We start from the raw sequence: 24,567 nt of genomic DNA on the forward strand, positions 1-24,567 counted from the left end.
CCGTGAAAGAACAAGGCCATCGCCATCGGGAGGGACTGAGTCAGGCCAGTGCTGGAGGAGGGCAGGAGCAGGGGAGTGGTTGGCAAGCCCGTATCCTACTCCCAGAGGACCTGGGTGACCCAAGGTGCAGGACCTCAGTCTCGATGAGAGCGGTGGTACTGAGTTTTCACTCATTTTGTTCAGCTTTTCCAAGGAATGATTGACTGGGAATCATCATCGATCCAAGCACGCTGGAGTGGCCTGGCCCAGAGACTTTCAGAGGTAGGTCTCCTCTCAAGCCAGGGTGGGTGTTGGGGAGTGCGAGAACTGCCCAGACGTGCCCCATCTGGGAAAGGGAGGTTGCAATGGGTCCATGCCTGGAAGGCGGGAGCACCTTGAGGACCTAAGTCTGCTAGAGGCGGGTGCAGACAGGTCTGGAGGCACGAATGGGCACACCTCGCAGCACCACCAAGACCCGACAATCGTCAGCTCGTGCTGGCAATTCATGGCATGCTTACCTTGGTCCTCTGGCCTTCTGCTGCAAGTCACCAACACCAGTGGACAAGAGTGCGGGCGGCTCAGTCTGCTGCCCTCAGCCGTAGGCATGGCCTGGGGTGCTGGGCCATTCTCTCTGCCCTGTGGCCATGCGTGCCACAGATGCAACACTGTGAAGACATAAAAGCACAGGCCCTCGTTACACTGGGAGCCATGACACTGGCTCTGGGAGGGCTTGGGCTGGTGGGTCTCAGTGGGACGATCGGGCAACAAGTGTTCTGCCAGCTCCCCTGCTCTGCCCAAACCCTCCAGCATGGTTTGCCAGACGACCGACAGCAAACTGGTCAAGTCTCAGGGCTTGCCCCGACCCTGGCACCCTGCGTGGCCTTGAAGGTGATATTTGGCCCTCTCTGCAGCCATTCCACAAATATCTGTCCGCCCGACGCATCCAGCTACTGCAACACCAGCAAGCAGTCTCTCACTCAAAAAATAAATAAATAAATAAATAAATAAATAAATATCCTCAGAGGCTGCTCTGACTAAAGTCAGCCCGGAAACCAGCTCACTGGATTCACTAACAAGGTCACGCCCGCCTGGCAGACTCAAGCTCAAGCCTCAGGACTCAGCTCTCTTTGGACATGTTCCCTGAGCAAACCTTGCCTCCTATTCCCTGACCAGGTCTGACAAACTGACAGCCAGGGCTACTGGCACCTGCAAACCTCTCTCTTGCTAATGCAAAGGGCCTGAGGTCAAAGTGCACTAAGCCTTCCCCACAGGACTTCACTCTAGGAGATGCTATGCAGCCTAGCAAGGCAACACTTTCTTTGGAACTCTCGCTCTCCTTTTGGCCTTGTCTCTTTGTCTTTCTGTCTCTTTCTCCATTACCATCTCTGTCTCTATCTCCTTCTCTGACAGGGACGCCTCTGACTGGTTGCCGCCCTCTGACAGTCTCTCTTCATGGCAAGCCGAGTTCGAGAATCCTCCAATTTGGACTGCAAGCCTCAACACTGGGGTAATAGATGCAACCTCCTGTGGTACCGCAAGGGTAACCAGAAGAACCGGACATCTCCCCAGACACCTTGCAACGCCCAAGCCTTCTGATTGCCTGGAAAGCAACCTTGCAAGCACAAGCAGCTTTGGCAGACGCCCCTGCTCAATAGTAAGGCTCTCTAGCCAGCCTCGCTTGAACTACAAGCTGGCACCCCAAGGAATTTTGCCATGGGAGCCATGGCTGGACCCCAAACAGTCCCTTCTAGAAGAAAGCGACCCTGGTGAAGAATGCTATTCACAAATCTGGACCGTCCTGGCTTTGAGATTGGCCAGAGCCAAGGCAGGACCCCTAGTTTCATGGATCGGACAAAGGGACCTTCTCAAATTGGTCCTCCACCAGGAGCCATGCATGTGTGACCCTACTGTCAAGGCAAACGGCCTACCCCCCACCAAAGGCTTCCCGATTTCCAGTTTCGGCACAGCTCGGCACAACTCGGCACAACTCTTTGAGGCACGTGTAGGAAAGTCTCCTGTTTCTGCCAGTGACTTCTTGCCAAGAGCCCCAAGTCTGAGAGCACATAGCTGGGTGGAATGTGAGACTGGAGTTGGGGGGCTATGGAATCTGTCATCCCCCTCAAAGTTTTGGGCTTTGCCCTATCAGGACTGGGAACACTCCCTGAGTACCTTGAGTGTACCAAGCCACAGAATCTCTCTCTGTCTCCATCTATCCAACTCCCCATTGGATTCCAAGCAACAGAAGAGACCACGGCCGGATAGGCCTGAAGGAACCACGTCCCAGGTCGCATTCCCTGGGCAGCAGCTCACTTCACCTCAGAATCCCTCTCAGCGGCTACTCTGTGGGGCTGCCACCAACCTGACAGCTTCCTTGGAGGTCTCCCCGCTGGGCCTGAACCTCCCAGTGACCGGGACAATGTTGAATGGACCTTCTTCCACCTGTTTCAGCTACACAGACTGCCATTGTTTGCAAGGGCCCTCCAGGAGCCAGAGCACCTAGCCACTCCCTCTCAGGATCTCAAGGAGGCAAGAGCAAGGAAAGATTCCCAGAGAGCCTCCAATATTCTGCCTAAACGTTGCCCATGACCGCTAGCAGAGCCGTGAAAGAACAAGGCCATCGCCATCGGGAGGGACTGAGTCAGGCCAGTGCTGGAGGAGGGCAGGAGCAGGGGAGTGGTTGGCAAGCCCGTATCCTACTCCCAGAGGACCTGGGTGACCCAAGGTGCAGGACCTCAGTCTCGATGAGAGCGGTGGTACTGAGTTTTCACTCATTTTGTTCAGCTTTTCCAAGGAATGATTGACTGGGAATCATCATCGATCCAAGCACGCTGGAGTGGCCTGGCCCAGAGACTTTCAGAGGTAGGTCTCCTCTCAAGCCAGGGTGGGTGTTGGGGAGTGCGAGAACTGCCCAGACGTGCCCCATCTGGGAAAGGGAGGTTGCAATGGGTCCATGCCTGGAAGGCGGGAGCACCTTGAGGACCTAAGTCTGCTAGAGGCGGGTGCAGACAGGTCTGGAGGCACGAATGGGCACACCTCGCAGCACCACCAAGACCCGACAATCGTCAGCTCGTGCTGGCAATTCATGGCATGCTTACCTTGGTCCTCTGGCCTTCTGCTGCAAGTCACCAACACCAGTGGACAAGAGTGCGGGCGGCTCAGTCTGCTGCCCTCAGCCGTAGGCATGGCCTGGGGTGCTGGGCCATTCTCTCTGCCCTGTGGCCATGCGTGCCACAGATGCAACACTGTGAAGACATAAAAGCACAGGCCCTCGTTACACTGGGAGCCATGACACTGGCTCTGGGAGGGCTTGGGCTGGTGGGTCTCAGTGGGACGATCGGGCAACAAGTGTTCTGCCAGCTCCCCTGCTCTGCCCAAACCCTCCAGCATGGTTTGCCAGACGACCGACAGCAACCTGGTCAAGTCTCAGGGCTTGCCCCGACCCTGGCACCCTGCGTGGCCTTGAAGGTGATATTTGGCCCTCTCTGCAGCCATTCCACAAATATCTGTCCGCCCGACGCATCCAGCTACTGCAACACCAGCAAACAGTCTCTCACTCAAAAAATAAATAAATAAATAAATAAATAAATAAATAAATAAATAAATATCCTCAGAGGCTGCTCTGACTAAAGTCAGCCCGGAAACCAGCTCACTGGATTCACTAACAAGGTCACGCCCGCCTGGCAGACTCAAGCTCAAGCCTCAGGACTCAGCTCTCTTTGGACATGTTCCCTGAGCAAACCTTGCCTCCTATTCCCTGACCAGGTCTGACAAACTGACAGCCAGGGCTACTGGCACCTGCAAACCTCTCTCTTGCTAATGCAAAGGGCCTGAGGTCAAAGTGCACTAAGCCTTCCCCACAGGACTTCACTCTAGGAGATGCTATGCAGCCTAGCAAGGCAACACTTTCTTTGGAACTCTCGCTCTCCTTTTGGCCTTGTCTCTTTGTCTTTCTGTCTCTTTCTCCATTACCATCTCTGTCTCTATCTCCTTCTCTGACAGGGACGCCTCTGACTGGTTGCCGCCCTCTGACAGTCTCTCTTCATGGCAAGCCGAGTTCGAGAATCCTCCAATTTGGACTGCAAGCCTCAACACTGGGGTAATAGATGCAACCTCCTGTGGTACCGCAAGGGTAACCAGAAGAACCGGACATCTCCCCAGACACCTTGCAACGCCCAAGCCTTCTGATTGCCTGGAAAGCAACCTTGCAAGCACAAGCAGCTTTGGCAGACGCCCCTGCTCAATAGTAAGGCTCTCTAGCCAGCCTCGCTTGAACTACAAGCTGGCACCCCAAGGAATTTTGCCATGGGAGCCATGGCTGGACCCCAAACAGTCCCTTCTAGAAGAAAGCGACCCTGGTGAAGAATGCTATTCACAAATCTGGACCGTCCTGGCTTTGAGATTGGCCAGAGCCAAGGCAGGACCCCTAGTTTCATGGATCGGACAAAGGGACCTTCTCAAATTGGTCCTCCACCAGGAGCCATGCATGTGTGACCCTACTGTCAAGGCAAACGGCCTACCCCCCACCAAAGGCTTCCCGATTTCCAGTTTCGGCACAGCTCGGCACAACTCAGCACAACTCTTTGAGGCACGTGTAGGAAAGTCTCCTGTTTCTGCCAGTGACTTCTTGCCAAGAGCCCCAAGTCTGAGAGCACATAGCTGGGTGGAATGTGAGACTGGAGTTGGGGGTCTATGGAATCTGTCATCCCCCTCAAAGTTTTGGGCTTTGCCCTATCAGGACTGGGAACACTCCCTGAGTACCTTGAGTGTACCAAGCCACAGAATCTCTCTCTGTCTCCATCTATCCAACTCCCCATTGGATTCCAAGCAACAGAAGAGACCACGGCCGGATAGGCCTGAAGGAACCACGTCCCAGGTCGCATTCCCTGGGCAGCAGCTCACTTCACCTCAGAATCCCTCTCAGCGGCTACTCTTTGGGGCTGCCACCAACCTGACAGCTTCCTTGGAGGTCTCCCCGCTGGGCCTGAACCTCCCAGTGACCGGGACAATGTTGAATGGACCTTCTTCCACCTGTTTCAGCTACACAGACTGCCATTGTTTGCAAGGGCCCTCCAGGAGCCAGAGCACCTAGCCACTCCCTCTCAGGATCTCAAGGAGGCAAGAGCAAGGAAAGATTCCCAGAGAGCCTCCAATATTCTGCCTAAACGTTGCCCATGACCGCTAGCAGAGCCGTGAAAGAACAAGGCCATCGCCATCGGGAGGGACTGAGTCAGGCCAGTGCTGGAGGAGGGCAGGAGCAGGGGAGTGGTTGGCAAGCCCGTATCCTACTCCCAGAGGACCTGGGTGACCCAAGGTGCAGGACCTCAGTCTCGATGAGAGCGGTGGTACTGAGTTTTCACTCATTTTGTTCAGCTTTTCCAAGGAATGATTGACTGGGAATCATCATCGATCCAAGCACGCTGGAGTGGCCTGGCCCAGAGACTTTCAGAGGTAGGTCTCCTCTCAAGCCAGGGTGGGTGTTGGGGAGTGCGAGAACTGCCCAGACGTGCCCCATCTGGGAAAGGGAGGTTGCAATGGGTCCATGCCTGGAAGGCGGGAGCACCTTGAGGACCTAAGTCTGCTAGAGGCGGGTGCAGACAGGTCTGGAGGCACGAATGGGCACACCTCGCAGCACCACCAAGACCCGACAATCGTCAGCTCGTGCTGGCAATTCATGGCATGCTTACCTTGGTCCTCTGGCCTTCTGCTGCAAGTCACCAACACCAGTGGACAAGAGTGCGTGCGGCTCAGTCTGCTGCCCTCAGCCGTAGGCGTGGCCTGGTGTGCTGGGCCATTCTCTCTGCCCTGTGGCCATGCGTGCCACAGATGAAACACTGTGAAGACATAAAAGCACAGGCCCTCGTTACACTGGGAGCCATGACACTGGCTCTGGGAGGGCTTGGGCTGGTGGGTCTGAGTGGGACGATCGGGCAACAAGTGTTCTGCCAGCTCCCCTGCTCTGCCCAAACCCTCCAGCATGGTTTGCCAGACGACCGACAGCAACCTGGTCAAGTCTCAGGGCTTGCCCCGACCCTGGCACCCTGCGTGGCCTTGAAGGTGATATTTGGCCCTCTCTGCAGCCATTCCACAAATATCTGTCCGCCCGACGCATCCAGCTACTGCAACACCAGCAAGCAGTCTCTCACTCAAAAAATAAATAAATAAATAAATAAATAAATAAATAAATAAATAAATATCCTCAGAGGCTGCTCTGACTAAAGTCAGCCCGGAAACCAGCTCACTGGATTCACTAACAAGGTCGCGCCCGCCTGGCAGACTCAAGCTCAAGCCTCAGGACTCAGCTCTCTTTGGACATGTTCCCTGAGCAAACCTTGCCTCCTATTCCCTGACCAGGTCTGACAAACTGACAGCCAGGGCTACTGGCACCTGCAAACCTCTCTCTTGCTAATGCAAAGGGCCTGAGGTCAAAGTGCACTAAGCCTTCCCCACAGGACTTCACTCTAGGAGATGCTATGCAGCCTAGCAAGGCAACACTTTCTTTGGAACTCTCGCTCTCCTTTTGGCCTTGTCTCTTTGTCTTTCTGTCTCTTTCTCCATTACCATCTCTGTCTCTATCTCCTTCTCTGACAGGGACGCCTCAGACTGGTTGCCGCCTTCTGACAGTCGCTCTTCATGGCAAGCCGAGTTCGAGAATCCTCCAATTTGGACTGCAAGCCTCAACACTGGGGTAATAGATGCAACCTCCTGTGGTACCGCAAGGGTAACCAGAAGAACCGGACATCTCCCCAGACACCTTGCAACGCCCAAGCCTTCTGATTGCCTGGAAAGCAACCTTGCAAGCACAAGCAGCTTTGGCAGACGCCCCTGCTCAATAGTAAGGCTCTCTAGCCAGCCTCGCTTGAACTACAAGCTGGCACCCCAAGGAATTTTGCCATGGGAGCCATGGCTGGACCCCAAACAGTCCCTTCTAGAAGAAAGCGACCCTGGTGAAGAATGCTATTCACAAATCTGGACCGTCCTGGCTTTGAGATTGGCCAGAGCCAAGGCAGGACCCCTAGTTTCATGGATCGGACAAAGGGACCTTCTCAAATTGGCCTTCCACCAGGAGCCATGCATGTGTGACCCTACTGTCAAGGCAAACGGCCTACCCCCCACCAAAGGCTTCCCGATTTCCAGTTTCGGCACAGCTCGGCACAACTCGGCACAACTCTTTGAGGCACGTGTAGGAAAGTCTCCTGTTTCTGCCAGTGACTTCTTGCCAAGAGCCCCAAGTCTGAGAGCACATAGCTGGGTGGAATGTGAGACTGGAGTTGGGGGTCTATGGAATCTGTCATCCCCCTCAAAGTTTTGGGCTTTGCCCTATCAGGACTGGGAACACTCCCTGAGTACCTTGAGTGTACCAAGCCACAGAATCTCTCTCTGTCTCCATCTATCCAACTCCCCATTGGATTCCAAGCAACAGAAGAGACCACGGCCGGATAGGCCTGAAGGAACCACGTCCCAGGTCGCATTCCCTGGGCGGCAGCTCACTTCACCTCGAATCCCTCTCAGCGGCTACTCTGTGGGGCTGCCACCAACCTGACAGCTTCCTTGGAGGTCTCCCCGCTGGGCCTGAACCTCCCAGTGACCGGGACAATGTTGAATGGACCTTCTTCCACCTGTTTCAGCTACACAGACTGCCATTGTTTGCAAGGGCCCTCCAGGAGCCAGAGCACCTAGCCACTCCCTCTCAGGATCTCAAGGAGGCAAGAGCAAGGAAAGATTCCCAGAGAGCCTCCAATATTCTGCCTAAACGTTGCCCATGACCGCTAGCAGAGCCGTGAAAGAACAAGGCCATCGCCATCGGGAGGGACTGAGTCAGGCCAGTGCTGGAGGAGGGCAGGAGCAGGGGAGTGGTTGGCAAGCCCGTATCCTACTCCCAGAGGACCTGGGTGACCCAAGGTGCAGGACCTCAGTCTCGATGAGAGCGGTGGTACTGAGTTTTCACTCATTTTGTTCAGCTTTTCCAAGGAATGATTGACTGGGAATCATCATCGATCCAAGCACGCTGGAGTGGCCTGGCCCAGAGACTTTCAGAGGTAGGTCTCCTCTCAAGCCAGGGTGGGTGTTGGGGAGTGCGAGAACTGCCCAGACGTGCCCCATCTGGGAAAGGGAGGTTGCAATGGGTCCATGCCTGGAAGGCGGGAGCACCTTGAGGACCTAAGTCTGCTAGAGGCGGGTGCAGACAGGTCTGGAGGCACGAATGGGCACACCTCGCAGCACCACCAAGACCCGACAATCGTCAGCTCGTGCTGGCAATTCATGGCATGCTTACCTTGGTCCTCTGGCCTTCTGCTGCAAGTCACCAACACCAGTGGACAAGAGTGCGGGCGGCTCAGTCAGCTGCCCTCAGCCTTAGGCATGGCCTGGGGTGCTGGGCCATTCTCTCTGCCCTGTGGCCATGCGTGCCACAGATGCAACACTGTGAAGACATAAAAGCACAGGCCCTCGTTACACTGGGAGCCATGACACTGGCTCTGGGAGGGCTTGGGCTGGTGGGTCTCAGTGGGACGATCGGGCAACAAGTGTTCTGCCAGCTCCCCTGCTCTGCCCAAACCCTCCAGCATGGTTTGCCAGACGACCGACAGCAAACTGGTCAAGTCTCAGGGCTTGCCCCGACCCTGGCACCCTGCGTGGCCTTGAAGGTGATATTTGGCCCTCTCTGCAGCCATTCCACAAATATCTGTCCGCCCGACGCATCCAGCTACTGCAACACCAGCAAGCAGTCTCTCACTCAAAAAATAAATAAATAAATAAATAAATATCCTCAGAGGCTGCTCTGACTAAAGTCAGCCCGGAAACCAGCTCACTGGATTCACTAACAAGGTCGCGCCCGCCTGGCAGACTCAAGCTCAAGCCTCAGGACTCAGCTCTCTTTGGACATGTTCCCTGAGCAAACCTTGCCTCCTATTCCCTGACCAGGTCTGACAAACTGACAGCCAGGGCTACTGGCACCTGCAAACCTCTCTCTTGCTAATGCAAAGGGCCTGAGGTCAAAGTGCACTAAGCCTTCCCCACAGGACTTCACTCTAGGAGATGCTATGCAGCCTAGCAAGGCAACACTTTCTTTGGAACTCTCGCTCTCCTTTTGGCCTTGTCTCTTTGTCTTTCTGTCTCTTTCTCCATTACCATCTCTGTCTCTATCTCCTTCTCTGACAGGGACGCCTCAGACTGGTTGCCGCCTTCTGACAGTCGCTCTTCATGGCAAGCCGAGTTCGAGAATCCTCCAATTTGGACTGCAAGCCTCAACACTGGGGTAATAGATGCAACCTCCTGTGGTACCGCAAGGGTAACCAGAAGAACCGGACATCTCCCCAGACACCTTGCAACGCCCAAGCCTTCTGATTGCCTGGAAAGCAACCTTGCAAGCACAAGCAGCTTTGGCAGACGCCCCTGCTCAATAGTAAGGCTCTCTAGCCAGCCTCGCTTGAACTACAAGCTGGCACCCCAAGGAATTTTGCCATGGGAGCCATGGCTGGACCCCAAACAGTCCCTTCTAGAAGAAAGCGACCCTGGTGAAGAATGCTATTCACAAATCTGGACCGTCCTGGCTTTGAGATTGGCCAGAGCCAAGGCAGGACCCCTAGTTTCATGGATCGGACAAAGGGACCTTCTCAAATTGGTCCTCCACCGGGAGCCATGCATGTGTGACCTTACTGTCAAGGCAAACGGCCTACCCCCCACCAAAGGCTTCCCGATTTCCAGTTTCGGCACAGCTCGGCACAACTCAGCACAACTCTTTGAGGCACGTGTAGGAAAGTCTCCTGTTTCTGCCAGTGACTTCTTGCCAAGAGCCCCAAGTCTGAGAGCACATAGCTGGGTGGAATGTGAGACTGGAGTTGGGGGTCTATGGAATCTGTCATCCCCCTCAAAGTTTTGGGCTTTGCCCTATCAGGACTGGGAACACTCCCTGAGTACCTTGAGTGTACCAAGCCACAGAATCTCTCTCTGTCTCCATCTATCCAACTCCCCATTGGATTCCAAGCAACAGAAGAGACCACGGCCGGATAGGCCTGAAGGAACCACGTCCCAGGTCGCATTCCCTGGGCAGCAGCTCACTTCACCTCAGAATCCCTCTCAGCGGCTACTCTGTGGGGCTGCCACCAACCTGACAGCTTCCTTGGAGGTCTCCCCGCTGGGCCTGAACCTCCCAGTGACCGGGACAATGTTGAATGGACCTTCTTCCACCTGTTTCAGCTACACAGACTGCCATTGTTTGCAAGGGCCCTCCAGGAGCCAGAGCACCTAGCCACTCCCTCTCAGGATCTCAAGGAGGCAAGAGCAAGGAAAGATTCCCAGAGAGCCTCCAATATTCTGCCTAAACGTTGCCCATGACCGCTAGCAGAGCCGTGAAAGAACAAGGCCATCGCCATCGGGAGGGACTGAGTCAGGCCAGTGCTGGAGGAGGGCAGGAGCAGGGGAGTGGTTGGCAAGCCCGTATCCTACTCCCAGAGGACCTGGGTGACCCAAGGTGCAGGACCTCAGTCTCGATGAGAGCGGTGGTACTGAGTTTTCACTCATTTTGTTCAGCTTTTCCAAGGAATGATTGACTGGGAATCATCATCGATCCAAGCACGCTGGAGTGGCCTGGCCCAGAGACTTTCAGAGGTAGGTCTCCTCTCAAGCCAGGGTGGGTGTTGGGGAGTGCGAGAACTGCCCAGACGTGCCCCATCTGGGAAAGGGAGGTTGCAATGGGTCCATGCCTGGAAGGCGGGAGCACCTTGAGGACCTAAGTCTGCTAGAGGCGGGTGCAGACAGGTCTGGAGGCACGAATGGGCACACCTCGCAGCACCACCAAGACCCGACAATCGTCAGCTCGTGCTGGCAATTCATGGCATGCTTACCTTGGTCCTCTGGCCTTCTGCTGCAAGTCACCAACACCAGTGGACAAGAGTGCGGGCGGCTCAGTCTGCTGCCCTCAGCCGTAGGCATGGCCTGGGGTGCTGGGCCATTCTCTCTGCCCTGTGGCCATGCGTGCCACAGATGCAACACTGTGAAGACATAAAAGCACAGGCCCTCGTTACACTGGGAGCCATGACACTGGCTCTGGGAGGGCTTGGGCTGGTGGGTCTCAGTGGGACGATCGGGCAACAAGTGTTCTGCCAGCTCCCCTGCTCTGCCCAAACCCTCCAGCATGGTTTGCCAGACGACCGACAGCAACATGGTCAAGTCTCAGGGCTTGCCCCGACCCTGGCACCCTGCGTGGCCTTGAAGGTGATATTTGGCCCTCTCTGCAGCCATTCCACAAATATCTGTCCGCCCGACGCATCCAGCTACTGCAACACCAGCAAGCAGTCTCTCATTCAAAAAATAAATAAATAAATAAATAAATAAATAAATAAATAAATATCCTCAGAGGCTGCTCTGACTAAAGTCAGCCCGGAAACCAGCTCACTGGATTCACTAACAAGGTCACGCCCGCCTGGCAGACTCAAGCTCAAGCCTCAGGACTCAGCTCTCTTTGGACATGTTCCCTGAGCAAACCTTGCCTCCTCTTCCCTGACCAGGTCTGACAAACTGACAGCCAGGGCTACTGGCACCTGCAAACCTCTCTCTTGCTAATGCAAAGGGCCTGAGGTCAAAGTGCACTAAGCCTTCCCCACAGGACTTCACTCTAGGAGATGCTATGCAGCCTAGCAAGGCAACACTTTCTTTGGAACTCTCGCTCTCCTTGTGGCCTTGTCTCTTTGTCTTTCTGTCTCTTTCTCCATTACCATCTCTGTCTCTATCTCCTTCTCTGACAGGGACGCCTCTGACTGGTTGCCGCCCTCTGACAGTCTCTCTTCATGGCAAGCCGAGTTCGAGAATCCTCCAATTTGGACTGCAAGCCTCAACACTGGGGTAATAGATGCAACCTCCTGTGGTACCGCAAGGGTAACCAGAAGAACCGGACATCTCCCCAGACACCTTGCAACGCCCAAGCCTTCTGATTGCCTGGAAAGCAACCTTGCAAGCACAAGCAGCTTTGGCAGACGCCCCTGCTCAATTAGTAAGGCTCTCTAGCCAGCCTTGCTTGAACTACAAGCTGGCACCCCAAGGAATTTTGCCATGGGAGCCATGGCTGGACCCCAAACAGTCCCTTCTAGAAGAAAGCGACCCTGGTGAAGAATGCTATTCACAAATCTGGACCGTCCTGGCTTTGAGATTGGCCAGAGCCAAGGCAGGACCCCTAGTTTCATGGATCGGACAAAGGGACCTTCTCAAATTGGTCCTCCACCAGGAGCCATGCATGTGTGACCCTACTGTCAAGGCAAACGGCCTACCCCCCACCAAAGGCTTCCCGATTTCCAGTTTCGGCACAGCTCGGCACAACTCGGCACAACTCTTTGAGGCACGTGTAGGAAAGTCTCCTGTTTCTGCCAGTGACTTCTTGCCAAGAGCCCCAAGTCTGAGAGCACATAGCTGGGTGGAATGTGAGACTGGAGTTGGGGGTCTATGGAATCTGTCATCCCCCTCAAAGTTTTGGGCTTTGCCCTATCAGGACTGGGAACACTCCCTGAGTACCTTGAGTGTACCAAGCCACAGAATCTCTCTCTGTCTCCATCTATCCAACTCCCCATTGGATTCCAAGCAACAGAAGAGACCACGGCCGGATAGGCCTGAAGGAACCACGTCCCAGGTCGCATTCCCTGGGCAGCAGCTCACTTCACCTCAGAATCCCTCTCAGCGGCTACTCTGTGGGGCTGCCACCAACCTGACAGCTTCCTTGGAGGTCTCCCCGCTGGGCCTGAACCTCCCAGTGACCGGGACAATGTTGAATGGACCTTCTTCCACCTGTTTCAGCTACACAGACTGCCATTGTTTGCAAGGGCCCTCCAGGAGCCAGAGCACCTAGCCACTCCCTCTCAGGATCTCAAGGAGGCAAGAGCAAGGAAAGATTCCCAGAGAGCCTCCAATATTCTGCCTAAACGTTGCCCATGACCGCTAGCAGAGCCGTGAAAGAACAAGGCCATCGCCATCGGGAGGGACTGAGTCAGGCCAGTGCTGGAGGAGGGCAGGAGCAGGGGAGTGGTTGGCAAGCCCGTATCCTACTCCCAGAGGACCTGGGTGACCCAAGGTGCAGGACCTCAGTCTCGATGAGAGCGGTGGTACTGAGTTTTCACTCATTTTGTTCAGCTTTTCCAAGGAATGATTGACTGGGAATCATCATCGATCCAAGCACGCTGGAGTGGCCTGGCCCAGAGACTTTCAGAGGTAGGTCTCCTCTCAAGCCAGGGTGGGTGTTGGGGAGTGCGAGAACTGCCCAGACGTGCCCCATCTGGGAAAGGGAGGTTGCAATGGGTCCATGCCTGGAAGGCGGGAGCACCTTGAGGACCTAAGTCTGCTAGAGGCGGGTGCAGACAGGTCTGGAGGCACGAATGGGCACACCTCGCAGCACCACCAAGACCCGACAATCGTCAGCTCGTGCTGGCAATTCATGGCATGCTTACCTTGGTCCTCTGGCCTTCTGCTGCAAGTCACCAACACCAGTGGACAAGAGTGCGGGCGGCTCAGTCTGCTGCCCTCAGCCGTAGGCATGGCCTGGGGTGCTGGGCCATTCTCTCTGCCCTGTGGCCATGCGTGCCACAGATGCAACACTGTGAAGACATAAAAGCACAGGCCCTCGTTACACTGGGAGCCATGACACTGGCTCTGGGAGGGCTTGGGCTGGTGGGTCTCAGTGGGACGATCGGGCAACAAGTGTTCTGCCAGCTCCCCTGCTCTGCCCAAACCCTCCAGCATGGTTTGCCAGACGACCGACAGCAAACTGGTCAAGTCTCAGGGCTTGCCCCGACCCTGGCACCCTGCGTGGCCTTGAAGGTGATATTTGGCCCTCTCTGCAGCCATTCCACAAATATCTGTCCGCCCGACGCATCCAGCTACTGCAACACCAGCAAGCAGTCTCTCATTCAAAAAATAAATAAATAAATAAATAAATAAATAAATAAATAAATATCCTCAGAGGCTGCTCTGACTAAAGTCAGCCCGGAAACCAGCTCACTGGATTCACTAACAAGGTCGCGCCCGCCTGGCAGACTCAAGCTCAAGCCTCAGGACTCAGCTCTCTTTGGACATGTTCCCTGAGCAAACCTTGCCTCCTCTTCCCTGACCAGGTCTGACAAACTGACAGCCAGGGCTACTGGCACCTGCAAACCTCTCTCTTGCTAATGCAAAGGGCCTGAGGTCAAAGTGCACTAAGCCTTCCCCACAGGACTTCACTCTAGGAGATGCTATGCAGCCTAGCAAGGCAACACTTTCTTTGGAACTCTCGCTCTCCTTGTGGCCTTGTCTCTTTGTCTTTCTGTCTCTTTCTCCATTACCATCTCTGTCTCTATCTCCTTCTCTGACAGGGACGCCTCTGACTGGTTGCCGCCCTCTGACAGTCTCTCTTCATGGCAAGCCGAGTTCGAGAATCCTCCAATTTGGACTGCAAGCCTCAACACTGGGGTAATAGATGCAACCTCCTGTGGTACCGCAAGGGTAACCAGAAGAACCGGACATCTCCCCAGACACCTTGCAACGCCCAAGCCTTCTGATTGCCTGGAAAGCAACCTTGCAAGCACAAGCAGCTTTGGCAGACGCCCCTGCTCAATTAGTAAGGCTCTCTAGCCAGCCTTGCTTGAACTACAAGCTGGCACCCCAAGGAATTTTGCCATGGGAGCCATGGCTGGACCCCAAACAGTCCCTTCTAGAAGAAAGCGACCCTGGTGAAGAATGCTATTCACAAATCTGGACCGTCCTGGCTTTGAGATTGGCCAGAGCCAAGGCAGGACCCCTAGTTTCATGGATCGGACAAAGGGACCTTCTCAAATTGGTCCTCCACCAGGAGCCATGCATGTGTGACCCTACTGTCAAGGCAAACGGCCTACCCCCCACCAAAGGCTTCCCGATTTCCAGTTTCGGCACAGCTCGGCACAACTCGGCACAACTCTTTGAGGCACGTGTAGGAAAGTCTCCTGTTTCTGCCAGTGACTTCTTGCCAAGAGCCCCAAGTCTGAGAGCACATAGCTGGGTGGAATGTGAGACTGGAGTTGGGGGTCTATGGAATCTGTCATCCCCCTCAAAGTTTTGGGCTTTGCCCTATCAGGACTGGGAACACTCCCTGAGTACCTTGAGTGTACCAAGCCACAGAATCTCTCTCTGTCTCCATCTATCCAACTCCCCATTGGATTCCAAGCAACAGAAGAGACCACGGCCGGATAGGCCTGAAGGAACCACGTCCCAGGTCGCATTCCCTGGGCAGCAGCTCACTTCACCTCAGAATCCCTCTCAGCGGCTACTCTGTGGGGCTGCCACCAACCTGACAGCTTCCTTGGAGGTCTCCCCGCTGGGCCTGAACCTCCCAGTGACCGGGACAATGTTGAATGGACCTTCTTCCACCTGTTTCAGCTACACAGACTGCCATTGTTTGCAAGGGCCCTCCAGGAGCCAGAGCACCTAGCCACTCCCTCTCAGGATCTCAAGGAGGCAAGAGCAAGGAAAGATTCCCAGAGAGCCTCCAATATTCTGCCTAAACGTTGCCCATGACCGCTAGCAGAGCCGTGAAAGAACAAGGCCATCGCCATCGGGAGGGACTGAGTCAGGCCAGTGCTGGAGGAGGGCAGGAGCAGGGGAGTGGTTGGCAAGCCCGTATCCTACTCCCAGAGGACCTGGGTGACCCAAGGTGCAGGACCTCAGTCTCGATGAGAGCGGTGGTACTGAGTTTTCACTCATTTTGTTCAGCTTTTCCAAGGAATGATTGACTGGGAATCATCATCGATCCAAGCACGCTGGAGTGGCCTGGCCCAGAGACTTTCAGAGGTAGGTCTCCTCTCAAGCCAGGGTGGGTGTTGGGGAGTGCGAGAACTGCCCAGACGTGCCCCATCTGGGAAAGGGAGGTTGCAATGGGTCCATGCCTGGAAGGCGGGAGCACCTTGAGGACCTAAGTCTGCTAGAGGCGGGTGCAGACAGGTCTGGAGGCACGAATGGGCACACCTCGCAGCACCACCAAGACCCGACAATCGTCAGCTCGTGCTGGCAATTCATGGCATGCTTACCTTGGTCCTCTGGCCTTCTGCTGCAAGTCACCAACACCAGTGGACAAGAGTGCGGGCGGCTCAGTCTGCTGCCCTCAGCCGTAGGCATGGCCTGGGGTGCTGGGCCATTCTCTCTGCCCTGTGGCCATGCGTGCCACAGATGCAACACTGTGAAGACATAAAAGCACAGGCCCTCGTTACACTGGGAGCCATGACACTGGCTCTGGGAGGGCTTGGGCTGGTGGGTCTCAGTGGGACGATCGGGCAACAAGTGTTCTGCCAGCTCCCCTGCTCTGCCCAAACCCTCCAGCATGGTTTGCCAGACGACCGACAGCAAACTGGTCAAGTCTCAGGGCTTGCCCCGACCCTGGCACCCTGCGTGGCCTTGAAGGTGATATTTGGCCCTCTCTGCAGCCATTCCACAAATATCTGTCCGCCCGACGCATCCAGCTACTGCAACACCAGCAAGCAGTCTCTCATTCAAAAAATAAATAAATAAATAAATAAATAAATAAATAAATAAATAAATATCCTCAGAGGCTGCTCTGACTAAAGTCAGCCCGGAAACCAGCTCACTGGATTCACTAACAAGGTCGCGCCCGCCTGGCAGACTCAAGCTCAAGCCTCAGGACTCAGCTCTCTTTGGACATGTTCCCTGAGCAAACCTTGCCTCCTCTTCCCTGACCAGGTCTGACAAACTGACAGCCAGGGCTACTGGCACCTGCAAACCTCTCTCTTGCTAATGCAAAGGGCCTGAGGTCAAAGTGCACTAAGCCTTCCCCACAGGACTTCACTCTAGGAGATGCTATGCAGCCTAGCAAGGCAACACTTTCTTTTGAACTCTCGCTCTCCTTTTGGCCTTGTCTCTTTGTCTTTCTGTCTCTTTCTCCATTACCATCTCTGTCTCTATCTCCTTCTCTGACAGGGACGCCTCTGACTGGTTGCCGCCCTCTGACAGTCTCTCTTCATGGCAAGCCGAGTTCGAGAGTCCTCCAATTTGGACTGCAAGCCTCAACACTGGGGTAATAGATGCAACCTCCTGTGGTACCGCAAGGGTAACCAGAAGAACCGGACATCTCCCCAGACACCTTGCAACGCCCAAGCCTTCTGATTGCCTGGAAAGCAACCTTGCAAGCACAAGCAGCTTTGGCAGACGCCCCTGCTCAATAGTAAGGCTCTCTAGCCAGCCTCGCTTGAACTACAAGCTGGCACCCCAAGGAATTTTGCCATGGGAGCCATGGCTGGACCCCAAACAGTCCCTTCTAGAAGAAAGCGACCCTGGTGAAGAATGCTATTCACAAATCTGGACCGTCCTGGCTTTGAGATTGGCCAGAGCCAAGGCAGGACCCCTAGTTTCATGGATCGGACAAAGGGACCTTCTCAAATTGGTCCTCCACCGGGAGCCATGCATGTGTGACCTTACTGTCAAGGCAAACGGCCTACCCCCCACCAAAGGCTTCCCGATTTCCAGTTTCGGCACAGCTCGGCACAACTCGGCACAACTCTTTGAGGCACGTGTAGGAAAGTCTCCTGTTTCTGCCAGTGACTTCTTGCCAAGAGCCCCAAGTCTGAGAGCACATAGCTGGGTGGAATGTGAGACTGGAGTTGGGGGTCTATGGAATCTGTCATCCCCCTCAAAGTTTTGGGCTTTGCCCTATCAGGACTGGGAACACTCCCTGAGTACCTTGAGTGTACCAAGCCACAGAATCTCTCTCTGTCTCCATCTATCCAACTCCCCATTGGATTCCAAGCAACAGAAGAGACCACGGCCGGATAGGCCTGAAGGAACCACGTCCCAGGTCGCATTCCCTGGGCAGCAGCTCACTTCACCTCAGAATCCCTCTCAGCGGCTACTCTGTGGGGCTGCCACCAACCTGACAGCTTCCTTGGAGGTCTCCCCGCTGGGCCTGAACCTCCCAGTGACCGGGACAATGTTGAATGGACCTTCTTCCACCTGTTTCAGCTACACAGACTGCCATTGTTTGCAAGGGCCCTCCAGGAGCCAGAGCACCTAGCCACTCCCTCTCAGGATCTCAAGGAGGCAAGAGCAAGGAAAGATTCCCAGAGAGCCTCCAATATTCTGCCTAAACGTTGCCCATGACCGCTAGCAGAGCCGTGAAAGAACAAGGCCATCGCCATCGGGAGGGACTGAGTCAGGCCAGTGCTGGAGGAGGGCAGGAGCAGGGGAGTGGTTGGCAAGCCCGTATCCTACTCCCAGAGGACCTGGGTGACCCAAGGTGCAGGACCTCAGTCTCGATGAGAGCGGTGGTACTGAGTTTTCACTCATTTTGTTCAGCTTTTCCAAGGAATGATTGACTGGGAATCATCATCGATCCAAGCACGCTGGAGTGGCCTGGCCCAGAGACTTTCAGAGGTAGGTCTCCTCTCAAGCCAGGGTGGGTGTTGGGGAGTGCGAGAACTGCCCAGACGTGCCCCATCTGGGAAAGGGAGGTTGCAATGGGTCCATGCCTGGAAGGCGGGAGCACCTTGAGGACCTAAGTCTGCTAGAGGCGGGTGCAGACAGGTCTGGAGGCACGAATGGGCACACCTCGCAGCACCACCAAGACCCGACAATCGTCAGCTCGTGCTGGCAATTCATGGCATGCTTACCTTGGTCCTCTGGCCTTCTGCTGCAAGTCACCAACACCAGTGGACAAGAGTGCGGGCGGCTCAGTCTGCTGCCCTCAGCCGTAGGCGTGGCCTGGTGTGCTGGGTCATTCTCTCTGCCCTGTGGCCATGCGTGCCACAGATGCAACACTGTGAAGACATAAAAGCACAGGCCCTCGTTACACTGGGAGCCATGACACTGGCTCTGGGAGGGCTTGGGCTGGTGGGTCTCAGTGGGACGATCGGGCAACAAGTGTTCTGCCAGCTCCCCTGCTCTGCCCAAACCCTCCAGCATGGTTTGCCAGACGACCGACAGCAACCTGGTCAAGTCTCAGGGCTTGCCCCGACCCTGGCACCCTGCGTGGCCTTGAAGGTGATATTTGGCCCTCTCTGCAGCCATTCCACAAATATCTGTCCGCCCGACGCATGCAGCTACTGCAACACCAGCAAGCAGTCTCTCACTCAAAAAATAAATAAATAAATAAATAAATAAATAAATAAATATCCTCAGAGGCTGCTCTGACTAAAGTCAGCCCGGAAACCAGCTCACTGGATTCACTAACAAGGTCACGCCCGCCTGGCAGACTCAAGCTCAAGCCTCAGGACTCAGCTCTCTTTGGACATGTTCCCTGAGCAAACCTTGCCTCCTATTCCCTGACCAGGTCTGACAAACTGACAGCCAGGGCTACTGGCACCTGCAAACCTCTCTCTTGCTAATGCAAAGGGCCTGAGGTCAAAGTGCACTAAGCCTTCCCCACAGGACTTCACTCTAGGAGATGCTATGCAGCCTAGCAAGGCAACACTTTCTTTGGAACTCTCGCTTTCCTTTTGGCCTTGTCTCTTTGTCTTTCTGTCTCTTTCTCCATTACCATCTCTGTCTCTATCTCCTTCTCTGACAGTGATGCCTCTGACTGGTTGCCGCCCTCTGACAGTCTCTCTTCATGGCAAGCCGTGTTCGAGAATCCTCCAATTTGGACTGCAAGCCTCAACACTGGGGTAATAGATGCAACCTCCTGTGGTACCGCAAGGGTAACCAGAAGAACCGGACATCTCCCCAGACACCTTGCAACGCCCAAGCCTTCTGATTGCCTGGAAAGCAACCTTGCAAGCACAAGCAGCTTTGGCAGACGCCCCTGCTCAATAGTAAGGCTCTCTAGCCAGCCTCGCTTGAACTACAAGCTGGCACCCCAAGGAATTTTGCCATGGGAGCCATGGCTGGACCCCAAACAGTCCCTTCTAGAAGAAAGCGACCCTGGTGAAGAATGCTATTCACAAATCTGGACCGTCCTGGCTTTGAGATTGGCCAGAGCCAAGGCAGGACCCCTAGTTTCATGGATCGGACAAAGGGACCTTCTCAAATTGGTCCTCCACCGGGAGCCATGCATGTGTGACCTTACTGTCAAGGCAAACGGCCTACCCCCCACCAAAGGCTTCCCGATTTCCAGTTTCGGCACAGCTCGGCACAACTCGGCACAACTCTTTGATGCACGTGTAGGAAAGTCTCCTGTTTCTGCCAGTGACTTCTTGCCAAGAGCCCCAAGTCTGAGAGCACATAGCTGGGTGGAATGTGAGACTGGAGTTGGGGGGCTATGGAATCTGTCATCCCCCTCAAAGTTTTGGGCTTTGCCCTATCAGGACTGGGAACACTCCCTGAGTACCTTGAGTGTACCAAGCCACAGAATCTCTCTCTGTCTCCATCTATCCAACTCCCCATTGGATTCCAAGCAACAGAAGAGACCACGGCCGGATAGGCCTGAAGGAACCACGTCCCAGGTCGCATTCCCTGGGCAGCAGCTCACTTCACCTCAGAATCCCTCTCAGCGGCTACTCTGTGGGGCTGCCACCAACCTGACAGCTTCCTTGGAGGTCTCCCCGCTGGGCCTGAACCTCCCAGTGACCGGGACAATGTTGAATGGACCTTCTTCCACCTGTTTCAGCTACACAGACTGCCATTGTTTGCCAGGGCCCTCCAGGAGCCAGAGCACCTAGCCACTCCCTCTCAGGATCTCAAGGATGCAAGAGCAAGGAAAGATTCCCAGAGAGCCTCCAATATTCTGCCTAAACGTTGCCCATGACCGCTAGCAGAGCCGTGAAAGAACAAGGCCATCGCCATCGGGAGGGACTGAGTCAGGCCAGTGCTGGAGGAGGGCAGGAGCAGGGGAGTGGTTGGCAAGCCCGTATCCTACTCCCAGAGGACCTGGGTGACCCAAGGTGCAGGACCTCAGTCTCGATGAGAGCGGTGGTACTGAGTTTTCACTCATTTTGTTCAGCTTTTCCAAGGAATGATTGACTGGGAATCATCATCGATCCAAGCACGCTGGAGTGGCCTGGCCCAGAGACTTTCAGAGGTAGGTCTCCTCTCAAGCCAGGGTGGGTGTTGGGGAGTGCGAGAACTGCCCAGACGTGCCCCATCTGGGAAAGGGAGGTTGCAATGGGTCCATGCCTGGAAGGCGGGAGCACCTTGAGGACTTAAGTCTGCTAGAGGCGGGTGCAGACAGGTCTGGAGGCACGAATGGGCACACCTCGCAGCACCACCAAGACCCGACAATCGTCAGCTCGTGCTGGCAATTCATGGCATGCTTACCTTGGTCCTCTGGCCTTCTGCTGCAAGTCACCAACACCAGTGGACAAGAGTGCGGGCGGCTCAGTCTGCTGCCCTCAGCCGTAGGCGTGGCCTGGTGTGCTGGGCCATTCTCTCTGCCCTGTGGCCATGCGTGCCACAGATGCAACACTGTGAAGACATAAAAGCACAGGCCCTCGTTACACTGGGAGCCATGACACTGGCTCTGGGAGGGCTTGGGCTGGTGGGTCTCAGTGGGACGATCGGGCAACAAGTGTTCTGCCAGCTCCCCTGCTCTGCCCAAACCCTCCAGCATGGTTTGCCAGACGACCGACAGCAAACTGGTCAAGTCTCAGGGCTTGCCCCGACCCTGGCACCCTGCGTGGCCTTGAAGGTGATATTTGGCCCTCTCTGCAGCCATTCCACAAATATCTGTCCGCCCGACGCATCCAGCTACTGCAACACCAGCAAGCAGTCTCTCACTCAAAAAATAAATAAATAAATAAATAAATAAATAAATAAATAAATACATAAATAAATATCCTCAGAGGCTGCTCTGACTAAAGTCAGCCCGGAAACCAGCTCACTGGATTCACTAACAAGGTCACGCCCGCCTGGCAGACTCAAGCTCAAGCCTCAGGACTCAGCTCTCTTTGGACATGTTCCCTGAGCAAACCTTGCCTCCTATTCCCTGACCAGGTCTGACAAACTGACAGCCAGGGCTACTGGCACCTGCAAACCTCTCTCTTGCTAATGCAAAGGGCCTGAGGTCAAAGTGCACTAAGCCTTCCCCACAGGACTTCACTCTAGGAGATGCTATGCAGCCTAGCAAGGCAACACTTTCTTTGGAACTCTCGCTCTCCTTTTGGCCTTGTCTCTTTGTCTTTCTGTCTCTTTCTCCATTACCATCTCTGTCTCTATCTCCTTCTCTGACACCTACGCCTCTGACTGGTTGCCGCCCTCTGACAGTCTCTCTTCATGGCAAGCCGAGTTCGAGAATCCTCCAATTTGGACTGCAAGCCTCAACACTGGGGTAATAGATGCAACCTCCTGTGGTACCGCAAGGGTAACTAGAAGAACCGGACATCACCCCAGACACCTTGCAAGGCCCAAGCCTTCTGATTGCCTGGAAAGCAACCTTGCAAGCACAAGCAGCTTTGGCAGACGCCCCTGCTCAATAGTAAGGCTCTCTAGCCAGCCTCGCTTGAACTACAAGCTGGCACCCCAAGGAATTTTGCCATGGGAGCCATGGCTGGACCCCAAACAGTCCCTTCTAGAAGAAAGCGACCCTGGTGAAGAATGCTATTCACAAATCTGGACCGTCCTGGCTTTGAGATTGGCCAGAGCCAAGGCAGGACCCCTAGTTTCATGGATCGGACAAAGGGACCTTCTCAAATTGGTCCTCCACCAGGAGCATGCATGTGTAACCTTACTGTCAAGGCAAACGGCCTACCCCCCACCAAAGGCTTCCCGATTTCCAGTTTCGGCACACCTCAGCACAACTCTTTGATGCACGTGTAGGAAAGTCTCCTGTTTCTGCCAGTGACTTCCTGCCAAGAACCCCTGGTCTGAGAGCACATAGCTGGGTGGAATGTGAGACTGGAGTTGGGGGTCTATGGAATCTGTCATCCCCTCAAAGTTTTGGGCTTTGCCCTAATAGAACTGGGACCACTCCCTGATTACCTTGAGTTTACCAAGCCACAGAATCTCTCTCTGTCTCCATCTATCCAGCTCCCCATTTATTCCAAGCAACAGAAGTGACCACGGCCAGATAGGCCTGAAGGAACCACGTCCCAGGTCGCATTCCTTGGGCAGCAGCTCACTTCACTTCAGAATCCCTCTCAGCGGCTACTCTGTGGGGCTGCCGCCAACCTGACAGCGTCCTTGGAGGTCTCTCTGCTGTGCCTGAACTTCCCAGTGACCGGACAATGTTGAATGAAACTTCTTCCACCTGCTTCAGCTGCACAGACTGCCATTGTTTGCAAGGGCCCTCCTAGGTGCCAGAGCACCTAGCCTCTCCCTCTCAGGATCTCAAGGAGGCAAGAGCAAGGAAAGATTCCCAGAGAGCCTCCAATATTCTGCCTAAACGTTGCCCATGACCGCTAGCAGAGCCGTGAAAGAACAAGGCCTTCGCCATTGGGAGGGACTGAGTCAGGCCAGTGCTGGAGGAGGGCAGGAGCAGGGGAGTGGTTGGCAAGCCCGTATCCTACTCCCAGAGGACCTGGGTGACCCAAGGTGCAGGACCTCAGTCTCGATGAGAGCGGTGGTACTGAGTTTTCACTCATTTTGTTCAGCTTTCCAAGGAATGATTGTCTGGTAATCATCATCGATCCAAGCACACTGGAATATCCTGGCCCAGAGACTTTCAGAGATAGGTCTCCTCTCAAGCCAGGGTGGGTGTTGGGGAGTGCGAGAACTGCCCAGACGTGCCCCATCTGGGAAAGGGAGTTTGCAATGGGTTCATGCATGGAAGGCGGGAGCACCTTGAGGACCTAAGTCTGCTAGAGGCGGGTGCAGACAGGTCTGGAGGCACGAATGGGCACATCTTACAGCTCTCCAAGACATGACATTCATGAGCGTATGATGTTTATTCATGCCAGCCTTACCTTGATCTTCTGGCCTTCTGATTCACAGTAGGATTGCAAGTGTCAACACTGCATAGGTGTGGTTTTATGTCTGTATCCTACTTCAAATGGACATGGGTGACTGATTTTTTTTGTTTGTTTGTTTTTCCGAGAATATTTTTGTGAGAGTCATCTTCTATTCCTTTAGGTTGCAGCACCCTATAATAGAGATATTTTAGATTTCTCCTTTTTTTTTTTTTTTTTTTTATGTTGGCAATTCCTAAAACTATCCAGACATGCCCCATCTGTTAACAGAATGTTGCAATGGTTCCCTGCATAAAATTCTGGGTCTCATGAGTTCCTAATTCTGCTGTTTGTATAGCAGATCTTAGTGCTGGTTTTGGCAGCCCTTGCCCCAGCACCATGACCAGAGAATGATTAGCATTTGGGTGCAATTCATCAAACCAGGCTTACCTTGGTTTTTGGCATTCTCTTTCAAGTCACTAACACTAAGCAATATCACTCCTGGAGATTCAGTCTTTTGCTGTCAGCTGTAGGCACGGGATGTGAATCTGGGCCATTCTCTGTGCACTATGAGCTCCCGTTCTACAGTTGCAACACTGTGTGGGCAAAATTCGTCTTGCCAGTGTTTCAGTAGGAATGATGCAATTGGCTCTGGGAGGGGTTGGTTTGATTGGTCTCGATGGGATGATCAGGTCACAAGTGCTCTTCAAGCCCTCCTTTCTGCCCAAAGTCTCCATCATGAGTTGACAGATAAATCACAGTATGCCTCTGAGTATCAGTTTTTTCTTTTCCTCTTCATGGCCTTTAAGATGATGTTTTTCCCTCTCTTAGGTCAACCAAC

At 54.4% G+C, this 24,567-nt stretch overlaps 10 non-coding genes across 10 annotated transcripts; all 10 read right to left on the reverse strand.

The window, feature by feature from the left end:
* Window positions 1–129: 129 nt before the first annotated feature.
* LOC130865603 (small nucleolar RNA SNORD116) lies at window positions 130–223 on the reverse strand. The gene has a single exon (XR_009056156.1). It is a non-coding gene; the product is annotated as a small nucleolar RNA SNORD116 (small nucleolar RNA).
* Window positions 224–2,706: 2,483 nt separating this feature from the next.
* On the reverse strand, window positions 2,707–2,800 carry LOC130865604 (small nucleolar RNA SNORD116). The gene has a single exon (XR_009056157.1). It is a non-coding gene; the product is annotated as a small nucleolar RNA SNORD116 (small nucleolar RNA).
* A 2,495-nt stretch (window positions 2,801–5,295) lies between these two features.
* On the reverse strand, window positions 5,296–5,389 carry LOC130865605 (small nucleolar RNA SNORD116). Its single transcript, XR_009056158.1, has one exon. It is a non-coding gene; the product is annotated as a small nucleolar RNA SNORD116 (small nucleolar RNA).
* Window positions 5,390–7,883: 2,494 nt separating this feature from the next.
* Window positions 7,884–7,977, reverse strand: LOC130865606 (small nucleolar RNA SNORD116). Its single transcript, XR_009056159.1, has one exon. It is a non-coding gene; the product is annotated as a small nucleolar RNA SNORD116 (small nucleolar RNA).
* Window positions 7,978–10,452: 2,475 nt separating this feature from the next.
* Window positions 10,453–10,546, reverse strand: LOC130865608 (small nucleolar RNA SNORD116). The gene has a single exon (XR_009056161.1). It is a non-coding gene; the product is annotated as a small nucleolar RNA SNORD116 (small nucleolar RNA).
* A 2,492-nt stretch (window positions 10,547–13,038) lies between these two features.
* Window positions 13,039–13,132, reverse strand: LOC130865609 (small nucleolar RNA SNORD116). Its single transcript, XR_009056162.1, has one exon. It is a non-coding gene; the product is annotated as a small nucleolar RNA SNORD116 (small nucleolar RNA).
* Window positions 13,133–15,624: 2,492 nt separating this feature from the next.
* Window positions 15,625–15,718, reverse strand: LOC130865610 (small nucleolar RNA SNORD116). Its single transcript, XR_009056163.1, has one exon. It is a non-coding gene; the product is annotated as a small nucleolar RNA SNORD116 (small nucleolar RNA).
* A 2,495-nt stretch (window positions 15,719–18,213) lies between these two features.
* LOC130865611 (small nucleolar RNA SNORD116) lies at window positions 18,214–18,307 on the reverse strand. Its single transcript, XR_009056164.1, has one exon. It is a non-coding gene; the product is annotated as a small nucleolar RNA SNORD116 (small nucleolar RNA).
* A 2,487-nt stretch (window positions 18,308–20,794) lies between these two features.
* On the reverse strand, window positions 20,795–20,888 carry LOC130865612 (small nucleolar RNA SNORD116). The gene has a single exon (XR_009056165.1). It is a non-coding gene; the product is annotated as a small nucleolar RNA SNORD116 (small nucleolar RNA).
* Window positions 20,889–23,378: 2,490 nt separating this feature from the next.
* LOC130865695 (small nucleolar RNA SNORD116) lies at window positions 23,379–23,471 on the reverse strand. The gene has a single exon (XR_009056242.1). It is a non-coding gene; the product is annotated as a small nucleolar RNA SNORD116 (small nucleolar RNA).
* Window positions 23,472–24,567: the final 1,096 nt, after the last annotated feature.

Source organism: Chionomys nivalis, chromosome 23 (genome assembly GCF_950005125.1).
Source record: "Chionomys nivalis chromosome 23, mChiNiv1.1, whole genome shotgun sequence".
Taxonomy (NCBI): Eukaryota; Metazoa; Chordata; class Mammalia; order Rodentia; family Cricetidae; genus Chionomys; species Chionomys nivalis.